Raw genomic sequence first — 9,195 nt, 5'->3', positions numbered from 1 at the left:
TCCAAAGACCTGACAGCAATTAATGGAATATCCAGTGAAACTAATTTATACAAACAAAGGCTTTATTTTTCCCCCCATTATGGGAAGTAAAGAAGTAGACCCAGTAACTGACAGTGTTCAGTGGTGTCTTGATGCCATGATGGATCCAAGCAACTCTTTGTTTCTATTTCATCATATTTAGTATTGCCTTCTTATTCACATTACTATTGCCTCATGGTTGCAAGATGGCTTCTGCAGACCAGATGTCACGTTCTTTTTCAAACTATCATTTAATACTTTTAAAATACCAAACAGGTATTGAGATATTTTGTTCTTGCAGCCACATTAGCTATAGTTCTGTAGATGTATAATTCTATAGATCTTGTATCAAACTGAGGAAGATAATTCCCTTTATAGTAGATAAGACCTTTTTGGCTTAAATCATGAATGACTGCTGAGTGTTGTCAAATGTTTTTTCTACATTGACTGAGATCATGTGAATCATATGAATTTTCTCCTTTACACAGTTTATGTAATGAATGACATTGACTGATTTTAAAGGGTTGAACCAGCCTTGCATTTCTTGAGGAAATTCCACTTGGTTAAGCTATCTTACTCTTTCTAGATATTGCTGAATTAGATTGGCCAATATTTTATTAGAATTTTTGCATCTATGTTGCTAAAGGAACACAATATCCTAAAGGATATTGAGGTGTAATTTTCTTTCCTTTTTTTTCTTGGTATCAGGATCATTTTGACCTTGTATTATGAGTTAGGAATTGTCCCCTCCTCTTCTATTTCTCTGAGTTTATATAACCTTTCTTAAAAGGTTGATAAAATTTACTTTTCTGGGGCACCTGGGTGGCTCAGTGGGTTAAGCCTCTGCCTTCGGCTCAGGTCATGATCTCAGGGTCCTGAGATCGAGCCTCGAATCAGGCTCTCTGCTCAGCAGGGAGCCTGCTTCCTCCTCTCTCTCTGCCTGCCTCTCTGTCTACTTGTGATCTCTGTCTGTCAAATAAATAAATAAACTCTTTAAAAAAAATTTACTTTTCTTATTCTAACTTCTCTCTTTTTTGAAGATTTTATTTATTTATTTGAGAGAGAAAGCACATGAGCTGGGGGAGAAGCAGACAGGATTGGGGGGAAGAATCTTAAGCAGACTCCTCACTGAGCATGGAGCGCTTTGCAGGGGCTGATTCCATGACCCTGAGATCATGATCTGAGCTGAAACCAGGCGTTGGACACTTAACTGACTGAGCCACCCCAGCACTCCTCTTATCTTAACTTCTTAAGATGGAAACTTAGATAATTGATTTCAAAATTTATTTTCATTGCCAAAATAAGCTTTTCAAACTATACATTTCTCCCAGGCTCCTACTCTAGCTACATTCCATGAACGTTGATGTATTTTCATTGTCATTCGATTTGAAATGTTTTCTAATGCTCTAGAACTGTGCCTAAAAAAAAGTACTCAGTAAACGTTATCTCCAGTTAGCTTATTTTTTTATTTTTTTTATTTCTTTTGTTAACAAGTGAGAATAAATTGTTGAATCATTCTGACCATTGTGTTCCTTCCCCCTTCAAAGCATCTTCATTGTTTCTATTGCACTGCACTGCTTCCTCATATGTAGGCCCAGAATTCATCCTTCTTGTAGTTAATTCTAGCTCACCTGGCAGGTGTGACCTCAAACACCACTTCCTCAGAGAGGTCCTCTCTGACAGCTTAGACTGGGATGGTCCTCTCATGTACTGGTTGAACAGTGTCCCCCAAAAGTTTACATCCACCTGTGAACCTTTGAATTTGACCTTATTTGGGAATAGAGTCTCTGTAGACATAATTACATGAAGAAGACATCAAATTGCATTATGTTGGGCCCTAAATCCATTATGACTGGTGTCCTCATAAGAAGAGGGAAACCTGAACATGGAGAGACACACAGGAGAACAGCACACAAAAACAGAGACGAAGACTGGAGAGATGCATTTACTAACTGAGAAATGCCAAAGAGAGCTGGGAACTACTAGGAACTAAGAAGAGGCAAGGAAAGATCCTCCCCTAGAGTCTTCAGAGAGAGCATGGCCCTGCCAATACCTTGATTTCAGACCTCCAGCCTCTTGAATGTGAAAGGAGAAATTGCTGTCATTTTAAGCACCCAGTTTGGAGTAATTTGTTAGGGCAGTTCTAGGAAATGAGTACACCATATTACATGTTTTCATACTTCCTTTATACTTTTCTTTCCTAGCTTTGGTCAGATAATTACTATATATGTATTATAAGAAATGCTGATGGACTAATAACACTAGTCTGTCATTTTAGTGGGGGCCTCCTTAAGAGAGACCACCATAATCCAAACTAATATCTCAAATGGTAAGGGCTTTGAAGGGCACATCATTTTGAGCTAGAATGACCCTTAAATCACAACATGTTGGTAGCTAACTACTTCAGCTTCTAAAAACTAGACTTAAGTATCATACAGGTGCTTAATGTGTAAGCTATCCAAACTGGGCATTAAAAAAAAATAGAAACAGATTGCCACCAAAGGGCACTGACACAGGAATCAGAACCATTGGTACAGCTTCTCCCCACTGTGTCCAGGGATCCTGGTCAAGTCACTCTATGCCTCTGGGTCCATGTTCCTCAACAGTGAAAGGGGGTAAAAAAAAAAAAAAAAAAAAACAGACCAGAAAGTCTGTTCATTCCCTCTGGCTTGAACATTCTGTGGCTTTATGATTTTAATGTGAAGCAGTAGTAAAAAGATAGTATGTGTTTTCTTTTTTTTTAAAGATTTACTTATTGGGGTGCCTGGGTGGCTCAGTGGGTTAAGCCGCTGCCTTCGGCTCGGGTCATGATCGCAGGGTCCTGGGATTGAGCCCCGCATCGGGCTCTCTGCTCAGCCGGGAGCCTGCTTCCTTCTCTCTCTCTGCCTGTGTCTCTGCCTGCTTCTGGTCTCTCTTCTGTCAAATAAATAAATAAAATCTTAAAAAAAAGATTTACTTATTTATTTGAAAGAGAGAAAGCAGGAGAAGGGGCAGAAGTAGAGGAAGAGAGAATCCCAAGCAGACTCCCTGTTGAGCACAGAGCCAGACTCAGGGCTCAATCCCAAGACCTGAGATCATGACCTAAGCTGAAATAAAGAGTCAGATGCTCAACTGACTGAGCCACCCAGGTGCTCCAAGATAGTATTTACCAGGCTTCTTGGTCACTACTAATTTGCTTCCATGAACAGTATCAGAGTCTGGGGATGAGTAGATGACTCAGGCTGGTGCTGGACCAAGAAGGATTCTGCTTGAAACATGTAACTACTAGTTCTGTCCAAATTTATTTAACTTGATGGAAGTAATGATGTAAAAATTTTCAGAGCTCTCGTTTAGAAAAAAAATTAAGTGGCTAAGCTAGCGGGTCACTTCCTATCTTTGGACACCAACGTATTGACCTGTAGAAAAAGGGAAAGGGGATGAAAGCTGTGGTTCTCAATGTCTCTTCCAGCACTGTTATTTCAAGGCAGGTTTTTGCCAAGCTAGAGAGAGAGTGTGTCCTTGAACCAAGTACCAGGTCATCAGGTCAATCTCAGAAACTGGTGTTCACCCTACTATTTCTTCTCAGAACCATTATGTGTATGTTGGGGGTTGGGGGGAGGCAGTCTGTCTCCTCCAGAGGATGCTTTTGGCAAGGATGAAATCCTAGCTCTTACTAATTATGTGGATCTGACAGAGTCACTGGATGGTTTGAGCCTAAGCCTCCCCACATGTAAAACAGGAATAGCTACTTATTTTGCTTACCATAATACTCTACTCTCTAGTTCCATCCAACTCATTGCAAGGGGCAAGATTTCATTCTTTTTTATGGCTGAGTAATATTCCATTATATATATATATACACACACACACACACCACATCTTCTTTATCCATTTATTTGGGCTGTTTCCATAGTTCAGCTATTGTAAACATTGTTCCTATAAACATCGGGGTAGGTGTATCCCCTGGAATTCAATTTTTTTATTCTTTGAGTAAATATCTTCTAGTGTCATTGCTGGATCAGAACAGTTCTATTTTTAAGGTTTTAAGAAACCTCCACACTGTTTTCCAGAGTGGCTGCCCCACTTTGCATTCCCACCAACAGTGCATGAAGGTTTCCCCACATCCTTGCCAACACCTGTTGTTTCTTGTGCTGTTGATTTTAGTCATCCTGACAGGTGTGAGGTGGTATCTCATTGTAGTTTTGACTTATATTTCCCAGATGATGAGTGAAATGTTGAGCATCTTTTCATGTGTCTGTTAGCTAGATGTATGTCTTCTTCTTCTTCAAAAAGAAATGTCTATTCATTTCTTCTGCCTTTTTAAAACTGGATTATTCGTTTTTTGGGTGTCGAGCTTTATAAGTTCTTCATATATTTCGGATACTGACCCTTTATCAGATACGTCATTTGCAAATATCTTATCTCATTCTGTAGGTTGCCTTTTAGTTTTGTTGATTGTTTCCATCACTGTGCACTGTATGTTAACTAGAACTTAAATAAAAACTTTAAAAAACCAACACGGATAGCTAGTGGTCAAGTTATAAACACGCCCATAGTTTATAGCAAAAATGCGTAGGTTTTCAAGCATTATTTTCCATAATCCTTGGGAGCACAAGGAAAGATAACCGCGGTATCGCAATACATTGCGACAGACCAGCGGCGACTGGCGGTAACCAAGCCACACCACCCGTTACTTCTGTAATACCACTGTCACTTTCCGCGCTCACCCACCGCTCCGCACTCCACACCACTCAGCCCGGCTCAGGCCCCGCCCCCAGCGCCGCTCTCCACCCGCCCCCTCCGGACGTGCGCGCTCCCTGCGCCGGCGGTGACGCGCACGGGCCAGCGCAGGGGCGGCGGGGCGGCGGCGCGGCTCCCGGAAAGGAGCGCAGCCTCCAGGAAGCCGGTACCGTGTCGCCGCTGCCACCACCGCGCTGCGGTGGCCGGGATGCCCTCCGCTCACAGTTTCCCGCTGCCGGGAGCGCCAGACCCCGAAGGGGTGCTGCCGAGCAGGTGAGGCAGCCTTACAGGCACGGACGAGAGGAGGGCGGGGAAGCGGCCGGCAGAGCTGGGACGGTTGAAGTGTGGGGCCCGGCGGGGCGGCGAGGGCCGCGGACGAACCCGTGTCCCGGGGAGCCCTCCCCGCGCCTGCTGGCGGTCACCCCGGTGTCCGCGCCGTCCCTCGCCGCCCGAGCTGCGCGGCCACATCCGGGCGCCCGGGCGGTCAGCCTCCGTGACCCCGGGTGGCAGGTGCTCTCCCCCAACCCCTGGCGAGAGAAACTGGCCTGGTGCTGTCGCACCTGCTCCAATGACCACGCTGGGTTTTCCCTCTCTCACACGCAGTGTGGGCGGATCTGGCCCCCACTGGGGAGGACCTGGCCTCGGAGAGGGGATGCTGCACCGACTGCTTCTTGCCTGCCGCCTTGTCCCTGACATTGGTACTTTTCAGCCTTGGTTTTGCTTTGCTTTGCTTTTACTAAGTTTTATGCTTTAGACTGCTCCTTGGAAGAACGGAACTATTAGGGCAATAAAGTGATAGAGCAGTTTCTCAAACTTGAATAATGCGTGGAGACCCTAGTTAGATGAACACTGGTGCAGAGCATTTTCAGAGAGCATTTATCACGATTAGGGAAGAAAAGAGGTGATTTACAGTTCTGGAACTTCAATGCTAGAAGATAAACTAAGATAATTTAGAATTACTAAAGAATTCTAAATTAGAGGGACGCCTGGGTGGCTCAGTTGGTTAAGCAGCTGCCTTCGGCTCAGGTCATGATCCCAGCATCCTGGGATCGAGTCCCATATCGGGCTCCTTGCTCCGCAGGGAGCCTGCTTCTCCCTCTGACTCTGCCTTCCACTCTGTCTGCCTGTGCTCGCTCTCACTCTCTCTCTCTCACAAATAAATAAAATCTTTAAAAAAAAAAAAAAAGAATTCTAAATTAGAGATCCCTAGTTTGATTTCACAGGACAGCATTTCACAGGACAGCATACACAAACCTGTCAAGCTTTGTATAATGAAATTTTTCCAACCTTGGAGGCTTAAAAGAATTATATTCTTTGTGTTATTTTGTAGTTGATGTTATCTTGTCTTTGTGTTAGGTTTATTCCGTTTGACACATTAGCACAATTTTAGAATGGAGTACATAAGTGGTTTATTGTTTACCTTAACATTGATCACTTGTGTCTGTTACATATTGTAATCTGTGATTTACATTCTTTCAGGAATAGGACGGCCTGACCTCAAGTCCTGTGTCTATAATCTAGAAAGAAGGGGAAAAAAAGGTGATCTAAGGATTTATATTCTGTACATATTTATTCAGCATGTTTATTTAAAATAAACTACACTTGGGGCACCTGGCTGACTCAAGTCAGTAGAGCATGTGACTCTTGATCTCGGGGTCAGCAGTTTAAGCCCCATGCTGGGCACAAAACCTACTAAAATAAATAAAACAAACTACACTTGAATAAAGAGAAGATTCAGAATGTGGGAAAACATTAGAAAGTAAAACAGGTTAAATCTTGTCAAAGAAAAATATTGGACCAGTTCTTTGAAAGAAGTGTAATACTGAGAGTAGGACATGCTGGGAGAAGTAAGATTAGTAAAGGCTAGAGACAAGAATTAGAAGAGTATATGTGGGCAACAAGAGACCCACCTCACTACAGCAGAGAGATGTTATTTGGGGCTAAGGAGAGAAGTTCATAAAATTAGATGGGACCAGTAGTTGGATGTTAAGATTTCAGATGCCACACAGGAAAGTTAGTGTTGACCCATGGGCTCCAGAAGTTTCTTAAGCTGATGATATTTTGAAGGCAGCATTTTACACAGGTGTTTCTGAAGTGTGGCCTTCAGAGTAAAGGCAAAAGCTAGATGATCTGCCTAGAGTCTGTCTTGAGGTAGTGATGTCTGCTGTGGTGATTTTAGATGTGTAAACTAACTGGTACAGATGTGTGTTTGAAAAAGACTTGACAGGACCTAATGAATGATATAATATGTAGACACACAGATAATTAGGATTCAAGGTTAAGAACCAGGTGACCCTGGTCAGTAGTGATATCCCTCTTGGGCCCAGAAAATTTGGAAGGTGGTCTTAGTTTCTGCCAAAAGATTGTGACCCCAGATTTGGACTAAAGAAGTTGTAGTAACAGGATGTCAGTAAGCTAGGATGTGGAATAGGAACTTGAGGAAATTCCAGATATCAGAAATTGCAGAGGTGATTTAAAATAGGGACCAGAATTTTGCAAATGAGTAGTGAGAGGTAGGAAAAGGTTTAATTAGGACTTGTTATTGAAAAATAGAATTTTTAAAAATAAATATTGGAGAAAATGTAGATCATAAATGCAACTATGTGCATTCTTCTCGAAACAAAGAATGAATTAGTTATTTTGATGTCTTTCCCCACAACCTAGTGAGACACGACATCCTGGACTCACTCTTCCAAGGCATTTGTTTCTTTTTCTTTTTCTTTTTAAGATTTATTTATGAGTGAGAGAGAGGGAGAGAAACACATGTGCTTGTGAATAGGGGAGGGGCAGAATGAGAGAATCTCCAGCAGACCCCACCAAACATGAAGCCCGCTGCAGGGCTCCATCCCGCCACTCATGAGATCATGACCTTAGCCCGAACCAAGACTTGAATACTCAAACTACTGAGCCACCCAGGTACCCTGACAGGGTTCAGAAAAATAACCCTGTTCTTTTTCTTGTTTTTTAAGATTTTGTTTTATTTATTTGACAGAGAACAGAAGCAGGGGGAGCAGCAGGGAGAGGGAGAAGCAGGCTCCCCGCTGAGCAGGGATCCTGGGATCATAACTTAAACCAAAGGCAGACGCTTAACCAACTGAACCATCCGGGTTCCCCCCACCACAGTTGTTTCTTTATAAAGTTCTGCCTAAGTATTTGTGGGCCCCTTTGATTGTTCAAGGTCCTCTTGTAATCCTGTGGTATTTATATCATTCTTTTCTTCGTGTCATCTTACCTTTTCTTACTCAGAGGTCTAGGTCTCCCAGAGTCTGGTTTGTCTATGATTGTGTTTTCTTGTGATTTGAGAATATGCTAATGTCTGTCTCATTGTATGCTGCATTTTTCACCAGAAGAGCCCTTTCACTTTGCAATTGATTGATACTGTTTTCACTGTTTTCTTTAGGACTAACAGTGAGAAACTGACACATTTAACCATGACCCTATGGACTTCCCTCTACTAGAGAATGTTCAGCGAAGGAGGGCCTCCCCACTAGCTGAAATCATGAGTCTGTCCATCTCGCTGGTGGTAGGTCTAACACAGTTTAGGCCTTTTAAAAAGATGGCAGTTTTATGTAATATTATAGTTTGCCTTCCTAAACTCTGGTGCCAAGATTCTTAGCCACAAATACAATTGGAGTTTACATTTTGAGATCAAATTACCATATTGCTGACTGCTGGGTAATAGTCATACTTTTTGTCCTAAATAAAAGTAATTACTTCAGCAGTTTATAAGCTGTCCTATTTTCTTCTCTCTTTAAACACAGATTGTGTCACTTACAAAAATATCTATTTATCCTTTTTGTTAAAATCCTCACGTATCTCAAAAAAAGTTCTAAGACAAACAGTAGATTAAATAACGTTTACCAAGTTTGCTATGATCATTCTAAACAGTGCAGCTTGCCTGAAATGTGTTCTCTTTTCCCTTCTTCCACTGAAAGTGGAGCTTGCACCCCCAAGAATCTTTTCCTGTTCCTCAGCCTTCATTGTGCTCTTCTCTGAACTGTTACAATAGGAGTCCAGATAATTTAACATTGCCTTCTGTTATCTTCTTGATTATTTTATGGATATTACAATTTTCTTTATAACCAGTCTGCACAGTCCTTGAAATCTGGAGTCAGGTTTGTTAATCCTCTGTGCCCTCCGTATTCCCTCCAAGTTCGCATCATTGAATCATTAAAGGTCTTTTCCCCCCTAGTAACTTGACTTTAAGCTGTTAACTAAAACGTTCTTTTCTTTTGTTCTTAGTTCAGCTATCACATAATTATCAATTTTTTAAAATGTCCAGATTCGAATTCCCATGTCATGGTTTTTAAGATAGACTTTCTTGATACATCCAGAAGAGGATTTGATGCTGGAAACTGGAGCGATCGGTTGAAGGTTATTTGCTTATTTGGTTAATTTCTAATTATCCTTGTGCATTTTTCTATTTCAGTGTTTCTCTTATTTATTTACAAGAACATT

At 41.9% G+C, this 9,195-nt stretch overlaps 1 protein-coding gene across 3 annotated transcripts in view; it reads left to right on the top strand.

The window, feature by feature from the left end:
• Positions 1-4,820: 4,820 nt before the first annotated feature.
• Positions 4,821-9,195, top strand: part of ENTPD4 (ectonucleoside triphosphate diphosphohydrolase 4) — a 37,483-nt gene continuing 33,108 nt past the window's right edge. For 2 of the 3 annotated variants that reach the window (XM_004763259.3, XM_004763257.3), the window contains exon 1: positions 4,821-5,010. The gene's annotated coding sequence lies outside the window, so the exon portion shown is untranslated. Of the gene's footprint in view, positions 5,011-6,216; positions 6,277-9,195 lie in introns of all 3 variants that reach the window. The other variant, XM_004763258.3, reaches the window with a different exon arrangement.

Source organism: Mustela putorius, unplaced genomic scaffold, assembly GCF_011764305.1.
Source record: "Mustela putorius furo isolate JIRA1106 unplaced genomic scaffold, ASM1176430v1.1 tig00003937_pilon_pilon_pilon, whole genome shotgun sequence".
Lineage (NCBI taxonomy): Eukaryota > Metazoa > Chordata > Mammalia > Carnivora > Mustelidae > Mustela > Mustela putorius.
This window is presented reverse-complemented; position numbering and strand designations above follow the sequence as displayed.